General features: G+C 35.0%; 1 pseudogene; it reads right to left on the bottom strand.

Moving 5' to 3' along the window:
• Positions 1-1,064: 1,064 nt before the first annotated feature.
• Positions 1,065-12,432, bottom strand: LOC139850141 (uncharacterized; annotated as a pseudogene).
• Between the last annotated feature and the right edge of the window lie 9,438 nt (positions 12,433-21,870).

Raw genomic sequence — 21,870 nt, 5'->3', positions numbered from 1 at the left:
ACAGATTTTTACTTCGTCGGGAAGTAAGACTTGGCCACTGGTCGATTCACGAACCTATAACAAATATGTACATATATATCAAAGTATGTTCAAAATATATTTACAACATTTTTAATACGTTTTGCTGTTTTAAGTTTATTAAGTCAGCTGTCCTCGTTAATAACCTACAACTAGTTGTCCACAGTTAGATGTACAGAAAATAAAGCAATATATATTATCTCGAATCAATCCACGACCTCGTGTATACAAGCCTCAGGCTAGATCACAACTCAAAGTATATATAATATTTTGGAATCAACCTCAACCCTGTATAGCTAACTCCAACATTACTGCATATAGAGTGTCTATGGTTGTTCCGAAATATATATATAGATGGGTCGATGTGATATGTCAAAACATTGTATTCGTGTCTATGGTATTCCAAGATTACATAATATATTAGAATACATGTATAATACAATATGAGTTAGCTATGATATGATTAATATAGATTTGTTACCAATTTTCACGTAGCTACAACAAAAAAAATTATCCAATCTTGTTTTACCCATAACTTCTTCGTTTTAAATCCCTTTTGAGTGATTCAAGTTGCTATGGTTTCATATTGAACTTAAGTTTATGAATCTAAACAGAAAAAGTATAAGTTTATAGTTGGAAATACAGATTACAAGCAGTGGCGGAACCAGGATTCAATAATAATGGGGGCGAAAAAACTGCAACACCAACGATAATTCTTAAAAAAAAAAAAAAAAAAAAAAAAACCAGCTTCACTATTATAATTTCTGCACAATATATAACATCAATACAGCAGCAAAACTGCTCAAAAAAGGCAGTAGAATAACTGCACTGGAACTGCACAATAACAGCAATATTACAGCTCTAAACGCTCAAAAACAGCAACATTGCAGCCCTAAAACTGCTCAAAAACAGCCGCATTACATAATTAAAACTGTCTAAAAACAGCAGCATATAAGGACTAAAAAATAGCAAAAATACTGCACTAAAACAACCCAAAAAAACTGCATAACAGCTACCAAAAAAACTGCACAAAATATGCCTAAAAGCTACACCTTTCCTTTGCGGTCACGCATCTTTTGAAAACGTTGAATTACATCTTCATCTTTAACTTTGGCGAGAGCTTCTCTTTCTACCGCACATATTACACAAGCATTCAAAAACTCCTCCCCAATGCGATTGCGTAAATTTGATTTTACAATTTTCATCGCCGAGAAGCATCTCTCAACGGTTGCGGTTGCGGTTGCAACGGGCAAAACCAATGCTAGCTTCAATAACCAATAAACCAACGGATAAGATAGATATTTTCTTGTTTCCACCATCATTCTAGCAAGGTCGGCAATGCCAACCAAATTATCAAATCTTTCATCGTGTCGGACACTATGATGGTACATGTCAAGTTGTTCTTCAGGCTCAATCATCTCCAAACTACTAAAATCTTTTGGATAAAACTGACTCAACCTTAGTAATTTCGATACATCAAACATTGAAAATGAATCACGTGGATTCAACGCCGCCATACTATTGAGTAACTCAGTACTAGCTTCACTAAAATGATCACCGAACTCTTGAATTTGCATATCCACAACGGTGTTAAAACACTCAACTTCATATTAATGTTGATTTGTGATCTTGTCCCTTTGTCTTCTTGAATTAACACAAACCATATTCATTTTCAACATCGGGATATCATGCTTTTCACAAAAAGAAGATATTTTTTTCAAGACTTGTTCAAACCCAATTGTTCTTAACTCTTGTAATTTTTCTTTTGTTGACCCAACCAATAAAACCGCTTCTAATATGTCTTGATCTTTTCTTTGAAGAGCTTGCGACAATATATTTGTGAAGCCCAAAATGCGCAACATTAGATGCAAATAAAATACAAAATCAAATGATTTTAAATACTTTAAAAGACCATGCGCTTGATTTTGGCTAGAACCATTGACTCCCTCCTCTTTAACATATTCAAGGACTTTAATAATTGATGGATACATTTCAACCAAGCGCAAAAGTTTTTATAGTGAAAATTCCACCGTGTATCTCCGGTCGTATAAGAGAAAGCTCTTGATTCAATCCTCTTCCCGTTTCAATTAAACCATTGCTAATTTCTCTTTGTACCCTCTCTTTCTCCGTATCTAGCAATATATCTTTTCGTTTACAAGAAGCACAAACAACATTCATCAAAATGGCTAACTTGTCAAAGAAATTCACTATAGCCAAATGCTTTCTTGCAACCGCTACAACTACTAATTGAAGTTGATGAGCAAAACAATGTACATAATATGCCTAGTTATTTTCCTCCAAGATTTTTGCTTTTAAACCATTGAACTCACCACGCATGTTGCTCGCTCCATCATAACCTTGGCCACTTAATTGTTTCAAACTCAATTTATGTTTAGCAAAAAAAGAGTCAATGGAAGATTTAAGAGACAAAGAAGATGTCTCTTTTACATGAACAAGCCCCACAAATCTCTCCTTAACAAGTCCATTAGCATCAACATATCGTAAAACAATAGCCATTTGCTCTTTTTTGGATATGTCGCTAGACTCATCAACTAACAAAGCAAACACATCATCACCGATTTCCTGAAAAATACGTTCAAGTACTTCTTGCTTAAAGCACTTAACCACATCTTTCTGAATATAAGGAGACACCAATTTATTATTCCCTGGAGCTTTCGATAGTTTACGAAGTTCCTAATTTTGACTTAAAATTAAGTCCATCAGTTCCAAATAATTTCCTTTATAAAGAGATGATTCCGTCTCATCATGGCCTCGAAAGGGTAAAGCACATTTTAAACAATACCTACAAGCATAAACTGTAGCACTCAATCTAATTCGATTCTCTATTTTCACATTGTCATCTTGTTTATAAAAGGCTGTAAAAATAGATTGATTTGGTTTCACTAAAAATTCACACTTTTGTAATGCTTTATTATGAAAGCTATTAACATGACCAACGTGATCTTTAAGTCTCTCTGTCTTGTTCCATCCATTAAACCCTTCTGTCACAAATGCCTCATTACCGCCTTGGAGCCCAATATGATCTCTAAATAAGTAACAACACAAGCAAAATGCTCTATCCGACTTAGCACTATACTCAATCCAATTACTATATTTATCGAACCAAGCTTTAACAAAATGTCTACCGTACTTTTTTGGAATATCATGACCACGTGGTTGAGTAGGTACCCTAATCCAGTGCTGTCTCCTTATCTCATCTCTTTGATTAGGGTGATATTGCAAAATTCTTGGTCTATCACACGGGTCCCATGGAAGATCATCGATTTCAATATGATTAATTGGCGTCGATGAAGATGGTTCTTTTCTTTTTAAATACTTGTCCATGCCTATTAAAGAGAGTTTCTAATTATTAACACTATAATCATAACATCAAACAGAGTGTCCAGTTTCTTAAAAATGAGTAACAGGTAAGGAAAAATCATCAGTTAACATTGTGGTTACAAGTAGTCAACATAAAAACTTAATACCAGGTCTAAATAAGCATTTACCTTTAAATATCATTATTAATTGGTAATGTTCAATTTTTTTATGCAAATTGACCATCGAATTTGTAACCCATTTTGCCTCAAAAACCTAAACAGTTAATAAATTAAAGATAAATAACGATTGTTGTTACAAACAAATAGGACAGAAAACAACTCATTAACATTAAGTCATAACTCAAAAGTACAAAATTTTAACATCATATTTCATATTTTTAGCACAAATTTTGTAAACCCTAAATTAATAATTGAATAAATTACATGCTTTAATACCTTGAAAAGTTGTCAATACTTAAAGAAATCGGATGATGTAATAGCCAGAGTCTTGAGCAATTTACAATTTCAGTTCCTTCCACACATCGTTGTTTGATTTGGAATTGAAAAGATGAAGTAACAAAGAAAAGACTCGACGCAATAAGAGCGGGTAAAAGAAATAAGGGCGGGTAATGAAATTGGTAGGAATGGTAGCTGTAAAAAAATTTGGCTAGTAATAATCTTTATATTGGGCTAGGCTTTTTTTGTGGGCTGGGGGCAAAAGTTAAAAAAAAAAAAAAAAATTTGCACTGCTCTTTTGTAGCCCATAGAAGGCATATGACCCCACATGCCCCATGCTTGGTACCGCCCCTAATTACAAGTCGTTTTTGTAAAGGTAGTCATTTCAGTCGAAAGAACGACGTCTAGATGACCATTTTGGAAAACATACTTCCACTTTGAGTTTAACCATGATTTTTGGATATAGTTTAATGTTCATAAGAAAAATCATTTTCCCAGAAGAACAACTTTTAAATCAAATTTTATCATAGTTTTTAATTAACTAACCCAAAACAGCCCGCGGTGTTACTACGACGGCGTATATCCGATTTTACGGTATTTTTCGTGTTTTCCGGTGTTAAATCATTAAGTTAGTATATCATATAGATATAGAACATGTGTTTAGTTGATTTTAAAAGTCAAGTTAGAAGGATTAACTTTTGTTTGTGAACAAGTTTAGAATTAACTAAACTATGTTCTAGTGATTACATGTTCAAATCTTCGAATAAGATAGTTATACATATATGAATCGAATGATGTTATGAACATCATTACTACCTCAAGTTTAGTAGGTAAACCTACTGGAAATGATGAAAAAATAACTTAAGCTTCAAAGGATATTTGATGGCTTGGAAGTTCTTGAAATAGATTCATGACACAAAAACAAGTTCAAGTAAGATTATTACTCGAATTAAGATAGTTATAGTTATAGAAATTGAATCAAAGCTTGAATATGAATATTACCTTGATTTAGAAAGATAACCTACTGTAAATAACAAAGGTTTCTTGATCTTAGATGATTGCTTGGAATGGATTAGGAAACTTGGAAGTAAACTTGTAAACTTGGAAGTGTTCTTGATGTGTTCTTGAGTAATTGTTTTTATGATGATTATAGGTAATAATCAAAGCTTGTATTTGATGATTTTTTCTGGAAAAATAGTAACTTAGACGTTCATGGAAGAGTGTGTGTGTGTTTTGAGAGAGAATTGGGAAGAAAATTGGAAGTGAAATGGAGTAGGTGGTGAGTGGGGTTAAAAGGAGTTCTTGTTTTTGTTTCCTTGCTCATAAGTCATGCTAGATATTAAATGATGGTTTCCACATGGTTAGGTGACTCACATGGGCTACTAAGAGCTGATCATTGGAGTGTATATACCAATATTAAATACATTTAGAAGCTGTGTATTGTACAAGTACAAATACGAGTGCATACGAGTAGAATTTTTGATGAAAATGAATGAGGATGTAAGCGTAAGAATTTTTGTTAAGTAGAAGTACTTGGATAAGTTCCTTGAAGTCCTTCAAAAGTGTATGAATACATATTAAAACACTACATGTATATACATTTTAACTGAGTCGTTAAGTCATCGTTAGTCGTTACATGTAAATGTTGATTTGAAATCTTTAAGTTAACGCTCTTGTTAAATGTTGTTAACCCAATGTTTATTATATCTAATGAGATGTTAAATTATTATATTATCATGATATTATGATATATTAATATATCTTAATATGATATATATACATTTAAATGTCGTTACAACGATAATAGTTACATATATGTCTCGTTTCGAAATCCTTAAGTTAGTAGTCTTGTTTTTACATATGTAGTTCATTGTTAATATACTTAATGATATGTTTACTTATCATTTATCATGTTTATATATAGTGTAACAATATCTTAAAATGATTCATATGTAATTAGTAAAACGTTGTTATAACGATAATCGTTATATATATCGTTTTCAAGTTTCTTAATTCAATAGTCTCATTTGTATATAACTCATTGTTAAAATACCTTATGAGATACTTACTTATCATAATATCATGTTAACTATATATATATATCCATATATATGTCATCATATAGTTTTTACAAGTTTTAACGTTCGTGAATCACCGGTCAACTTGGGTGGTCAATTGTCTATATGAAACCTATTTCAATTAATCAAGTCTTAACAAGTTTGATTGCTTAATATGTTGGAAACACTTAATCATGTAAATATCAATTTCATTTAATATATATAAATATGGAAAAGTTTGGGTCACTACAGTCTTCCACCGCTAAATCAACAAAAGCACACACCTGTTTGAGCTGGTTTTCAATGATAGATGTTGTAACATCCCCAGCTCGGCGAATTGCTTCAGTCATGCGATCAGTAATAGTTTGGCGGATGAATCGTTGGATGTCTGGTGTGATTCTGGCGACAGTACGATAGACAGCCAGAGTGGAGATAGCAGCCACCTTAGAAGGATCAAAACTACTGGTTGAGGGGTGATCACTAACAGCTACATTTGGAGTACCTCCGTGGGGTAGTGGAGGTGGAAGGTCCGAATCTGACTCATCAACATGATCACCATCATTTTTACCTTCACCCGAAGGTTTAGAACTACTGGTATCCTTAGCAGCATCATCATTATCAGCATCATCATTGAGATCCACTGGTTGTTCTTTGGAGCCAGTCACATTATAATGAATGACTGGCTCTTCCTTACCAGTACCTTTATCAGCATCACCATCAGATGAAAAAGATGATGAGGAAGAAGCTGATGAATCAGAAGGTACTGGCGAATCAGGAAGTTTCTGTACGATGTACTTACCAGTAGCAGGATCTCGAATGAACTTGAGAGGCCTCCATGTATCAGGCCATGGAGAAGTAGCTGGAGCCATACCAAAGTAATGGTAGTATGGCTGTTCATTAACCTGTTGAAGAGTGGCCAGCCTCTCATATACTTCTTTTCTTACTGGGCGATCAATATGAGATAATAGTTCAGTCAGCTCCTTTCTGGGTAACTTGCTGGCTGAAACTAAGGCACTTTGAGGATCAATAGTTAGCTGATCCACCAGCAAGGCAATTTTGGGAGTGATAGAAGCTCCCCTATAGATGAAGTTAGGCACAACTTCATCAGGATCTGGTACCTGGCACACATATGGTTTCTTCTCAGCAGAAGCAAAAACCTGAGTAGAATCAGTTGTAGTAGCAGTGGAGGTACCAGCATCCATAGTGGGTTCCATAGAACTAGTAGCAGCAGCTGATAGCTACTCAGTAGATGGAATAATAGGTGTAGAGGCACCAGTATCCATTTGTGGTTCCGTTAGAACATAGCCGACATCTTGAAGAAATGAGGCCAGGATGAATCATCATCAGCATTCAAGCCACTATCAGTAACCACCTCCGTAGTAGCAGTAGCTGGAGGAGTAACAGTGGTAGAGCCAGCAACATCCAGATCAAGAACCTCTTTAACAATATTATCATTAACTTTTTCAAGTACAGGAGGAGGTTCCATTATCATCTCATCAACCACTTCAGAATCAGTGGTTGAAGGAGCAACACCGGAGACAATAGGAGGAGTAGCAGATATATCAGCAATAGTTGACTCCTCATCAACAGTAAGTTTAGTGGAATCAGTAGCCACAACATCTCCAGTATTACCAGCAGCAGCATATGCAACAGTACTAGCATCAGCACCACCAGTAGACAAATTAGTAGCACCAACACCAGTAGCAGAAATAGAGAGCTCATCAGTAGAAACATTAACAATCTTTTCTTACTCCCCCTCTGCCTGTTCATCTACCCTGCTAAGAACTGAAACAAAAGAACATTTTATGTTAACAACTGTAGAACCAAATAAATTTGACTCAACAATTGCATCTGTTGTTGGTCTCTGGGGACAGACTAGTGATTTAGTCAACCTTTTGATTGATACAGAGTAAGGTGTCTGTAAGTGCAACTATGACTCTACTGACTCATTGGCAACACATGTTGACCCAGATTGTGTAAGAGTTCTGGCTGGTACTGATTTAGGAGTGTGACTCTTAGCATGATCCAAGTAACATTTGGGTTTTGCAGTAGCCTGAGCTGATTCAACACGATGAGGAGCCAGCTCAAGTCTGCTTTGGGGGTCAGTTATGTTCTCTGCTGGTTGTACTGTCAGCAGAAGATATTTCAGAAGATATTTCATGAAGATATTTTAACTCTTAGGTAGTCAAACATTTCAGCTTTTTCATCATCAGTATAAGTTCAAAAATTATCAACCTTATACAGTATTTCAAATTTCCATTGAGGTGAATCCTTCTTTAGGTCAGCTTCCCTCATATCAGCCACAAATGTACTACCATTATCATCCTCATCAGACTCCTCGACCTCTTTGGCCATCAAACACAACTTTCTACCAGAAGCATAGCCAGCACCATCATTATCAGTATCACTGTTAGACGATGAAGAGGAGCTGGTTTCATCCCAGTCATGATGCTCAGCAAGTAGAACATTTTCTGGCTTCTATCCCTTCTTATCAGCATTTGCACTTTCCTTCATCTGAGCTTTCATAGCATTGTACTTGTTCTTGTACTTGTCAGCTTTTGAGAAAGAGTTAGCATGTGAGATAGAAGGTTTCCTGGACATGCATTCAGCTGCAAAATGTCCAACCTTCTCATAATTGTAACACTCAGATTTAGGACCCTTTACTGATTTGCTGCTATACCTAGCACTCGGTTTCTTACTGCCTTTATATGACTTGCTGGTTCTATTACGATTGAACCTTTTGAACTGCCTAGCCAGCAATCCATATGTCATACCCCGTCCAAAATCTTCCTGAACGAATACAATAACATCTGGTACCATAGCGAGGTATTGACCTAAATATGCCATGAACGACTCCATGTAATATGAGCAAATGCACAGCGGAAGATTTCTTTCATACCTGAGAATAAACATGCTTTAAAGTGTCAACCAAAAGGTTGGTGAGTTCATAGGTTTATCATAAAACAATAAAATTCATCATTTTGATAGACCACAAGATTTAAATCCTGCATGGTACAAATGGGCCCGAATCCTATACCCACCTGTAATGTACATGCGATATCTTTTAAATACAGTACACCTTTCTCGTGTACGAAATCATCTTTCATAAATCTTAGTAACCGTACACATATCTTGTGCACAAAAATAACATACACATAACCTGTGTATAAAATCATTCTCTCGATACATAACATTCACTTCAATTTGTGGCAATTATCATGTCCACATAATTCAATGGTGGCAATTATCATGTCCACCTAATTCAATGGTGGCAATTATCATGTCCACATAATTCAATGGTGGCAATTATCATGTCCACATAATTCAATAATAATCCGCATAACTTCTGTCTGCATAATAATTCATTCGAGGAATGTTTTGCTTGTGTCTATCTCGTCAAACATTTATAAAAGCATTTCATGTATTCGCAGTTCAAAATATATTTCAAAAGCATTTAATAAAGCAGTTATAAAAACAGCGCATGTATTCTAAGTCCCAAAAATATAAAGAGTAAAAGGGAATCAAATGAACTCACGCATATAAATATTGTAAAACGGTTAATAAAGCATTTGCATGTATTCTCAGCCCAAAAATGTAATGAGTAAAAAGGGAGCAGATGAACTCACCGACTGTATTTTGTAGTAAAAATACATATGACGACATTGAACAAGTATAGGGTTGGCCTCAGATTCACGAACCTATATCATTAATGTATATTAACACATATATTTGTAATCGAACAAATTTATACATATTATATCTTAGTTTATATGTTATATGTATTTAATTTGTATATATTTAAAATGATTAATATTTATACATGTAGATATCTTAATATGTATATTAGTATTTTACCAATAATTTGTTATTTGTAATATTTATAAAATAATGTTAATATGTTTAGTATATAATTATAGGTAATATAAGTATAATATTTATTTGTTATAAAAATAATAATAAAAATGATAATTAAAATAATAATAATAATTAAAATAGTAATGATAATAATAATGATAGTTTTTAATAATAATGTAAATAAATAATAATAATATTAAAAATAATAATGTTTTTATATAAAAATTATTTCAATAATAATAATAATAATAATAATAATAATAATAATAATAATAATAATAATAATAATAATAATAATAATAATAATAATAATAATAATAATATTCAATATTGTATCTAATATCATGATAATGATAATATATGATAACTCTTATAAATACACTTATATTAGTAATAATAATAATAATACTAATTATGATACTAGTGATAATTAGTATACTTAGTAATAATAACAATAATTAATAATCAATAATAATATAATAATAATAATGATAATGGAAATAAAAATAAAAGAATATACCCCTTAAAACTTCCTCTAAAAAGAATTGTCCAAGACGGGGTTCGAACTTAAGACCTCTCGCTCACCCATAGCACTCCTTAACAATTCTTCCAAATTATTCATTCCTCATATAACCCCCTTAAATAACTATATAACTCGTCGTCTGTTTTCTTTTCTTCTTCTCCTAATTCTCGAATTGTCAGGAACAATATTCACCATCATCCTTAAATTGTGTTATCAAATTTATTATCATTTATTTGTAATTCGTTTCACAGACATCAACACCAATATATTTTTCTACCTTATGATCATAATTGTTATATGCTGATAACGTCCTCTCTTTTTTTTTTCGACCCTCACCCTTAACCTCATAAATAATTCGCTAATCTCTGTCACTAATCATTACAACATCCTTGTTATATTCTCCTCATCAAACAACATCATTAACATGACGTTCTTTATGAAATAAAATTATTTCACACAGCAAAAGCTGCAGAATTCGAGAACAATAAGGAAATAAAAAAACAGCGGCTGGTTTGCAGTTTTTGGAGGTTAATCTCGTTCGTACAGTATGACAATAAGGCCCAAGAGATAATAATTAACTCCAAGCTTGTAAATCCACTAAACTTTAAATAAAGCCCAAATAGAAAACAAAAGCAATTCAGTTTCCTGGTACCCCATTATAAATCGACCAAAGAAGAATGAAAACGTAATCATCTACCATACATGTCGGCCAAGAAAAGAATGAAAACAATAGGAATCTGAGGTCCACAAAACTATTCAAATCAACTTCCTTTTTCTTTTTATATTCAAGTGGGATTATTGATTGATATAAGTCGACAAAAGAAGGAAAGTAGCAACACTTTTATGATGTAAATCACTTTCTCTTTGCCACTTTAAATACTCGATCCAGTTGTAATATGATTAGACCGAATGGCAACAAAGTTTTTATGTGGTTCATAGTTAAAAGTTAAACAGAATTTAGTTTCAGCAGTAATACAAACTTTAATGGTGATCGTGGTGACTATGGGAAGCAGATACGTAAAGAGTAAAGCATTTGGAGATGGTTGTGTGTTTGTTTTGGGTGGTGGTTCCTTATGGTGCAAGGTGGTGGTAATTTATGGTGGTAGTCGTGGAGGTTGTGGTGATAATGATAGTAGTTTGATGGTGGGTTGGACTGCAATTAGAAAACGGTAAGTATGTAGTAGCAATAGTAGAGTACCTCATCGACTAGTGGGTTTGAACGATGTTTTGGTGAGCCATGATGGTGATCGAATATGGTGATGATTCGATGGGCTGCGTTACTCACAAGTACATCAAAAGTAAGGTTTATACAGTTTTGGTCCGAAAGAATTAGAAACAGAATCCAAGTGGTGGCAATCATTGGTGGGTTCAAGGTGTAAAAGGTGGCGGGTTGTGATTTCTTGGGTTAAACCGAATATAGAGACAACCAGGAAGATGTTTGGTGATGTAGTTGCTATTATGTCGATAGAAAATATAGAAGGAAGGAAGAAGAAAGAGTGTTGTGTGCCATTCATGTATGGATATGTATATTATATAGAATTAGGTAATAGATAGTGAAGAAAAGAAACACTGATTTTAATAATTCCTTGACTTTAATAATTCCTTCACACTGCACTAGTTGATAATTATATAAAGGTTAAAGTATTTTATGACTGCTAGGTCGAATCAATTGAGTTTGTTTTGTAGCTTAATGGTGGTCGACACTTTGTATCAAATGAAACAGGGATGAAGAAAATATGAAACATGTATAATTCTTTAATCGAATTCAGTACAATCCAATGACTCTGCATTATTATTACTTTACATTTTTTTTTATTTTAAATGATTAACTTATATTTTGTTATTTTTAATTATCATTCCCACTTTCCTTTATATATAAATTTATATTAATTACATATTTAGTTACAAACAATTTGTTCTTGAATCGTCAGAAATGGTCAAAGGTTTAATCGTATCCATGTAAACAATTCAAAGATTAAATGTATGTATTAACATAGTTCCAAGATTTTAAGACTTAACAATACAGTCTTTGCTTATCATGTCGGAATCATATAAAGATAAAGTCTAAATTTGATCGGAAATTTCCGGGTCGTCACACCATACCTTCAGCAAACCCTTCCACATCATCTTCATCATCACTGCTTTCTTCAGACCCAGTACCACTATCCACATCATCCTCGGTTGACTCTTCTTCTGCTATCATCTTTTGACTAGTAAAGCTTTTTGAACTTTCTTTTTAGCAGCAACAATAAGAGCAGTATGTAACATCCCGCGTTTTTCCGTTAAATTTATTTTTAACACCGTCTTTTTTTTTAATAATATCTTTCGCTATTTAAATTCCCAGTTTCCGTTGACTAACGTTCATAATATTTCCGCTATTCAATTTTGACATCACCCGTTTACTCGAGCGTTTCAAAAATATTCGTTTGGTTAATTCCCGCACCCGCTCTGAAACTTGAGGGACTAATTCCGCCACTTGACCAAAGAGGTGGCTAGTAGTTGACTAGTCAACCACTCACCACCTCCACCCACTCATTCATCCATTTCTTTTTCTTTCTTTCTTTTTTTCTCTCAAGAACACAAACATAAATCATCATCTAAATCCGGATCGGGAAGCAAACTTCAAAACAAATTACATATTCGTGATCCTCTCATCATCCTCTTCGATTTGGTACCGATTTCATCAATTTTGGGTAACTTTCTAAAATCACTAATTTTCTTTAAATTCGTGTTCTTGACTTGAAATTGTGTTAGTTAGTGTCTATGGCTTGTGTATAACATGAATATATGTTTTGTTTGCTCGATTTGTCGATTTGGAGTAACTAATATGAACTTTGAAATGGGTGTGCTTAATTCTTGATTTTGAAAGAGTAAATGTTGTTAAATTGTTAAAGTTCATGTTTTAATTGTGTTACTAGTATCACTAGCTTCGTTTTGATGCGTAGGTTGATTAAGGAAACTTCAAAAACATGAATATTGATTTTTGCGGATTTTGGTTAGGGTTTGATAGACTTTGAAATGAACTTTTGATGCGTTGAATGCTTGTTAATGTTGTTAGTAAGTGTTTAGTTGTAATGTATGCTTCATTACCTTCAAAACGGCATATCGTATGTGTAAATTGGATTCCCGAATCATAAAATACGTTTTACGAACTTGAAACTTTGAAAATAAACCTTTCTTGATCAATTGACGAGTTTTCGGTTATTGTAAATGATGTTTTTGATTGATGATATGTGGTTAGTTGTATTCCTCGTCAAAATACCTTTCGACGATATAAGATACATGTTTTGGTTGTTTGCGGATCATAAATGGTGAATGTTTGATGTTTGGTTCGTGCATACTTTGAAAAACTGACCAGAAATCTCTGCCCAGATGGTGGCGCGGCGCGCCCCATCCCCGCGCGGCGCGCGGATTGGCCTGGCCAGATTCTGCCTTGTTTGGCGCATTTCACGCGAAATGTTTGACTAGCTACCGACCTCCGATTCACATGAAACTTGTTTTAATATACTTGTATATGAATATTTAGCATAGAAAAATAGTTCGGGACCCGACCCGAACGCGTTGACTTTTCGTTGACTTTGACCAAGTTTGACTTTTAGTCAAACTTAACCAAACTTTTATACAATCATTCTAACATGCTTTTATACTTGTTTCTTGTATGAAACTTGACAACGTGATTCACATGCTATATTTAATCGAGTCGTAACGAGCCATAGGACTAATTGAACACATTTCACCCGACTTTGTGTCGTAACCGGTTAATTGATATAACTTACTTGTTTAGGTCAAGGCTAAGCAACTTTCATGCACACGTTTACTTGTTGAAGTACCTTTATACTCGTGCACTCGAGGTGAGATCATAGTCCCACTTTTACTCTTTTGAACTTACTTTTGGGATGAGAAAACATAAACGATTCTTTTGAACTAAGTGAACACAAGAACGGGAAAACAAACATTCTACATACGAGTTTAGAACGAAAATCCTCAATCCGATTATCATTAGTTACATCAGATGGTGTAAGCGAGAACTTATGTTATATGGCCATATGGGTTTGACAAACCCTCATTCAAACGGTTCGCTACCGTTTACGAATGAAATATATTTTCGGGAACAGTGTTGTTCTAGCACTAATTGATGGGGTATTCAACGGACGGAACGTTAAGCTTTGATAATTGGGTGCTCGTGAATATTAACTTTTAGAATGTACTACTATTATTTCAACTTTGCAAATCTTGTGGTTCGACTTACTTTACTTTTACTCACTTACTCAAACCTATGATTTCACCAACGTTTTTGCATTGACAGATTCTTCTATGTTTTCTCAGGTTTTCACATGGCTATTTGTTACACGCTTCCGCACTCTTTGATTACTTGATTGGAGTCTACCATGCATGCATACGCTAGGGATAGCATTTTTGGATTCAAACTTTTGTCTACTTACTTACGCTATTTATAGCAACTGTGGTTTCAAACTAATTATGTCGCAAGTTATTTCATTCATACTTTATAACTTTGTAAACTTAAACTTATTGTCGATCCGTTTGTTAAACTAAACTTTGTACCTTTCAAATGAACGCGACATAATTTTGGTCAAACGAGTCTCATATAGGGACTACGACCACGCAACGGGACCTAAGTTAACGGCGCCGTCAATAACGGTTTTGGTCGGGTCGTTACAAGTGGTATCAGAGCGTTGGTTGTAGGGAACTAGGATGTGCATTAGTGTGTCTAACAGAGTCGTTAGGACGCATTAGTGAGTCTAGACTACAACCGGATAGTTAGCATTTGCATTCTGACATACATTTGCTATAGATAGCACTTACTTGACTACTTGTGCATTATACTTGAATCATTCTTAGGCAAACTTTTTAATGGTACCCAACCTTCATCATACGAACTCGTATTCCGCCACTTTTTGGTAACACACGTAAATTCATGATTCATACACGTATGGATGACGACGACTTCATTAGTCGCACTCGTTCGGGAACTCTGTCTCCCGGATTGTTATTTGCCACCGTTTCAACTTACTATCGGTTTCCCACTGGTGTTTCTTACTATCTACTTTTTGGTGTTACTACCATCACTACTCTAGGTGAGTATCGTCATCAACATTTATCACTACGGTTGCGTGCTACTCGTTATCATGACTCGTTACTCTTTTCATACCTGAATACCTTATTGTCTGACTCGAACCACATTGACATGAACAATCATTTATACACTTCCCTCGGGGAACGCTTCTTTATAGTTGCACTAATTCTTTCGATTCAATACGAGTCACGTTAGAGACGTTGTTACACTTTGTTTATTTTAAACTTCATGATTACACGAACTTGAATCCATAGAGTGATGTGGGAATGGAGGTATGAGTTAGCGTAATATAACGACACTCGATCAACGTGGTTATATTACGGTAAGACATACCAAAGTTCTAGTGACGCGTGATGGTGGTTAGACTCGATCAACCTAAACACCACCATGTGCCATGTACATGACTTCATCTTTTCAGATTTGGACATCCGAAAACTCCGGGAATATTTATAACAACCATACCGGGGACACACCTTCAATTATTGTCAAATTATATTTATGCTTCCGAATGAATTACCGATTCCATTCGACTTCAACCGTATGTCACACGGGTATACTAGCTCGTCCTCGCGCAGTCTTATTGACTAACTACAATTTACTCGTTATGCTCACATCGGGGCGGGAACTTCTTTTGCATCACCCTAGTACTTCCGGTTCAGGAGGTCCTTATTCTAAATTCTCAATGGAGAGCGACTCTTCATGTCATACAAGTATTCGCCGCGAGGGTGGATAGTCCTAACAATCGTTTTCAAAACCCGATAAGAACTTGCCCCGACGAACGTTTTTGGAAACCGATAAATCTTCCGCGACGCGAATTTTCTTGAGAAACTTGTCCTAGCTAACGTTTTCAATTCCTAGCAAACTTGTTCAATATGCCTTAGGGAAATGTACCCCGTTTCGGATCGAGATCCTCGTTTCACTTCTAGATTTTGGAGTACCTTACAAAAAGCCTCGGGACCGCGTTTAGACATGAGTACCGCGTACCATCCACAACCCGACGGACCGAACAAACATGCGATTTAAACCTTGGAAACCATAATACAAGTTTGTATTACCAACTTCAAATTTACTTGAGAAAAGTATTTTCCTTTAACCGAATCCTCGTACTACAATGATTTTCATTCGAGTTTTAACGTCACTCCTTTTGAAACCACATGTGACCGGAAACGTCATTCTCCTTTTGTCGAACCAAGTAAACGATGACCAATTCACCGGGACCGGGATTATGCATGAGCGACCGAGAAAACTTATCCATATCCAAGAAAGACTCAACACGACTCGTTGTCGCCAAATGAGCTACGCCGATTTAGACGTAAACATTTCAAATTCCACGTGGGAAACCGCGTCACGTTAAGAGTCGCACCTTGGAAAGGTGCAATCCGTTTCGGGAAACATAGAAAACAAAATCCGTGATATTTTAATCCTTTTGAAATCTTGGGGAGTTTTGGACCCGTTGCTAGCCGTTTAGATTTTCCGACTCATTTTGGGTCTCCGTTTATCCTACATTCGATGTATCAACTCAAAGACGTGTTTTGCGAAACGAGAACTTGTTATCTTCTTTGATGAACTCACTATCGACGATAAACTTCATTCCTAGGAGGGCCGGTCGAAACCATGAATCGTGAACCCAAACTCTAAGACAACGTGAAATCCCGACTGTCAAAGTTCGTTGAAATATCCAAGGACGTACCTCCACTTATTCGTAGAATTTACAACGCAAGATCTCGAGTAAGATTCAACAACTACTACTTCCAACTAAATTTCGGGACGAAATTTCTTTTGAGGTGTGGATAATGTAACATCCCGCGTTTTTCCGTTAAATTTATTTTTAACACCGTCTTTTTTTTTTAATAATATCTTTCGCTATTTAAATTCCCAGTTTCCGTTGACTAACGTTCATAATATTTCCGCTATTCAATTTTGACATCACCCGTTTACTCGAGCGTTTCAAAAATATTCGTTTGGTTAATTCCCGCACCCGCTCTGAAACTTGAGGGACTAATTCCGCCACTTGACCAAAGAGGTGGCTAGTAGTTGACTAGTCAACCACTCACCACCTCCACCCACTCATTCATCCATTTCTTTTTCTTTCTTTCTTTTTTTCTCTCAAGAACACAAACATAAATCATCATCTAAATCCGGATCGGGAAGCAAACTTCAAAACAAATTACATATTCGTGATCCTCTCATCATCCTCTTCGATTTGGTACCGATTTCATCAATTTTGGGTAACTTTCTAAAATCACTAATTTTCTTTAAATTCGTGTTCTTGACTTGAAATTGTGTTAGTTAGTGTCTATGGCTTGTGTATAACATGAATATATGTTTTGTTTGCTCGATTTGTCGATTTGGAGTAACTAATATGAACTTTGAAATGGGTGTGCTTAATTCTTGATTTTGAAAGAGTAAATGTTGTTAAATTGTTAAAGTTCATGTTTTAATTGTGTTACTAGTATCACTAGCTTCGTTTTGATGCGTAGGTTGATTAAGGAAACTTCAAAAACATGAATATTGATTTTTGCGGATTTTGGTTAGGGTTTGATAGACTTTGAAATGAACTTTTGATGCGTTGAATGCTTGTTAATGTTGTTAGTAAGTGTTTAGTTGTAATGTATGCTTCATTACCTTCAAAACGGCATATCGTATGTGTAAATTGGATTCCCGAATCATAAAATACGTTTTACGAACTTGAAACTTTGAAAATAAACCTTTCTTGATCAATTGACGAGTTTTCGGTTATTGTAAATGATGTTTTTGATTGATGATATGTGGTTAGTTGTATTCCTCGTCAAAATACCTTTCGACGATATAAGATACATGTTTTGGTTGTTTGCGGATCATAAATGGTGAATGTTTGATGTTTGGTTCGTGCATACTTTGAAAAACTGACCAGAAATCTCTGCCCAGATGGTGGCGCGGCGCGCCCCATCCCCGCGCGGCGCGCGGATTGGCCTGGCCAGATTCTGCCTTGTTTGGCGCATTTCACGCGAAATGTTTGACTAGCTACCGACCTCCGATTCACATGAAACTTGTTTTAATATACTTGTATATGAATATTTAGCATAGAAAAATAGTTCGGGACCCGACCCGAACGCGTTGACTTTTCGTTGACTTTGACCAAGTTTGACTTTTAGTCAAACTTAACCAAACTTTTATACAATCATTCTAACATGCTTTTATACTTGTTTCTTGTATGAAACTTGACAACGTGATTCACATGCTATATTTAATCGAGTCGTAACGAGCCATAGGACTAATTGAACACATTTCACCCGACTTTGTGTCGTAACCGGTTAATTGATATAACTTACTTGTTTAGGTCAAGGCTAAGCAACTTTCATGCACACGTTTACTTGTTGAAGTACCTTTATACTCGTGCACTCGAGGTGAGATCATAGTCCCACTTTTACTCTTTTGAACTTACTTTTGGGATGAGAAAACATAAACGATTCTTTTGAACTAAGTGAACACAAGAACGGGAAAACAAACATTCTACATACGAGTTTAGAACGAAAATCCTCAATCCGATTATCATTAGTTACATCAGATGGTGTAAGCGAGAACTTATGTTATATGGCCATATGGGTTTGACAAACCCTCATTCAAACGGTTCGCTACCGTTTACGAATGAAATATATTTTCGGAAACAGTGTTGTTCTAGCACTAATTGATGGGGTATTCAACGGACGGAACGTTAAGCTTTGATAATTGGGTGCTCGTGAATATTAACTTTTAGAATGTACTACTATTATTTCAACTTTGCAAATCTTGTGGTTCGACTTACTTTACTTTTACTCACTTACTCAAACCTATGATTTCACCAACGTTTTTGCATTGACAGATTCTTCTATGTTTTCTCAGGTTTTCACATGGCTATTTGTTACACGCTTCCGCACTCTTTGATTACTTGATTGGAGTCTACCATGCATGCATACGCTAGGGATAGCATTTTTGGATTCAAACTTTTGTCTACTTACTTACGCTATTTATAGCAACTGTGGTTTCAAACTAATTATGTCGCAAGTTATTTCATTCATACTTTATAACTTTGTAAACTTAAACTTATTGTCGATCCGTTTGTTAAACTAAACTTTGTACCTTTCAAATGAACGCGACATAATTTTGGTCAAACGAGTCTCATATAGGGACTACGACCACGCAACGGGACCTAAGTTAACGGCGCCGTCAATAACGGTTTTGGTCGGGTCGTTACACAGTATCATCTGTTTTGGAGGATTTTGAAGTGGTGGGGGGCAGACTTAAAATTTTCCTTTAAATTTAGTTCAAGTTTAGCTTCTGCCTTCTCATGATTTCAAAGTGTACCATAGAGAGAAGACATGTTAAAGTTTTTTAAAGTCTGAGTGGTTCTCAAAGGGTCAGTAACAAGTTTTCATTTAGCAGGCAGTGAGTCAATGAATTTATTTACTTGTTCAAAATCAGTATATGTGATTTTTAAAGTAATCAGGTCAGCAACTAAGGAGTTAAACCTAATGAAGGTTTGCTTAAGGGTCTCACTCTTATAGGCAAAGAACATTTCATATTCTCATTTCAAAGCAATGATCTTGTTCTACCTAACCTCATCCATGCCCTCATAGGTAACATCTAGATAGTCTAACATAAGCTTAGCATTTAGCTTTCCCTTTATCAATTTAAACAAGTGGTTAGGTAATGTTATAGCTAACAAGGTTCTGATCTTAGGGTCAAGTCCAACACGACGTTTATCCTGAGCATACCATCTTGATGGAGTGAGGACAACTTCTCTGCCAGGAATGGCAGGAGTGTCAGTTGTAGCTGGAACACTATCAAGAGTCTCAGTTGGGACAAATGGACCATCTGTGGCAATACGAGGCATGAGTGGGTCAATAGACTCAAGGTGAAGCATGAACCTTGCCTTCCAAGTTTCATACTCATCTTCATCGAATTTGGGTGGTCTATTGGATGAGTCATTTTCAAGGTAAGTTGTATTTGAATATGCAGTCATGAGAGAATTCAGATCCAAGATATTAAATTATCAAGACTGAAACTCTGATACCAGTTGTTGGTCCCTTGATAAACAACAGGAGTATTGTAGAGGGGGGTGAATACAATTCTTTTAATTAACCTAACAGTTAAACACGGTTCAGTATTCAAATAAGTAAATTAAATAGAGTCAAAGGTAATTTTTAACGGTTTATTCTTTATTGATTGAATCACAAAGAATTACAACTATCCTTGGCGGAATGATAGTTGGTTGATACAGATTTACCTAGATTATAGCTATGAGGATAAACTTAAAGCTATTACACGTTTTGGACTCTAAATAATAAAACTCACACCAATAGTTGTTACAATAGTGGATACATCAATTTATACTAGTCCTATTATTCGTGTAATTGTTCTATTGTCTATTGGTACATAGGATGTCTGTACTTGTGGGGACAATTGCATTAGAGAGCGTGCTCTCCTCTTTCCTCTTTGGTAGCTATTTACAGGAACACCCCAATTCGGTTTAGCACCACTATTTGTTTAAACAAATAGAATGTTGTGTTCCCTAGGCATTGACAAAGTATAACATATGTATGCACATGCGTTAAACTTCTGCATTCCCACATGGTCTTGTAAGGTCACTTGTCAGCCACCGACGCGTGTCCTTTTCTGTTCAACTTTGTCTTTGACTTCTGTTGAATAGTACACTTGATGAAGACCACTCAGGAAACCACTATGTTTGTAATGGAGCATAGCTGTCTTGTGTAATGAGCTGCATTCCTGCCATGCTGGTTCTTCATTGCTGAGTCACTTGATATTCTCTAGTTGCTGAGTACACATCATGTGTTAATTGAAGAATACTGTCTACCTTGTGCTGGTAGACTAGGCAGCACACTTAAACACTCGACATAGCAAAATCTGCTGTATACATGAACAAACTTGTGCTGGTTGCACATTACATTTTAGTGTAAATAAATTCTGTTTTGTCATAATTAAATCCTTAATTATTTTGGGGACTCAACAAGAATAATGTGATAAAGTTTTTTTGTGTTGTTAGTTTAAATATGAAAAACGAAAAGATAGATAAAAAAAATAAGAGGTAAATTTGGAAAATAAACAATAAGTACATGTACCATCACTTTCTCTTAAAATGTACATTATGGTTTTTATTTTGGGACGAAAAGAGTAATCAAATATAATAATAATCATTTTAGTAGCCTGTGATTTAAGGATACGTTATATATAATATATCGTTATATATAATATTATATATTCTTGCAATTGAACCATTTTTAGTCAGACGTTGTACATTAATGGGGTAAAATTTCGTGTCATTATTGTAAATATTAAATTGTAATTGTAATTTTATGGCATGTATAACTTACAAGGGTAGAACAGTCCATTTGAAATTAATAATACATAGTTAACTAAAAAGTGGAAAAAAAAAAAGAAAAAAAAAAAAAAAACCTTCCTTTTTAACATCCTCATTTAATGTAGAAAATCATGGCGTAAAATAAAAGCCGCAAATCATGGCCCTTGGATCGGTTTCAAGTTTCCTCCCGGGCAGCGATGGCGGGAGGG

This window comes from Rutidosis leptorrhynchoides, chromosome 5 (genome assembly GCF_046630445.1).
Source record: "Rutidosis leptorrhynchoides isolate AG116_Rl617_1_P2 chromosome 5, CSIRO_AGI_Rlap_v1, whole genome shotgun sequence".
Taxonomy (NCBI): Eukaryota; Viridiplantae; Streptophyta; class Magnoliopsida; order Asterales; family Asteraceae; genus Rutidosis; species Rutidosis leptorrhynchoides.
This window is presented reverse-complemented; position numbering and strand designations above follow the sequence as displayed.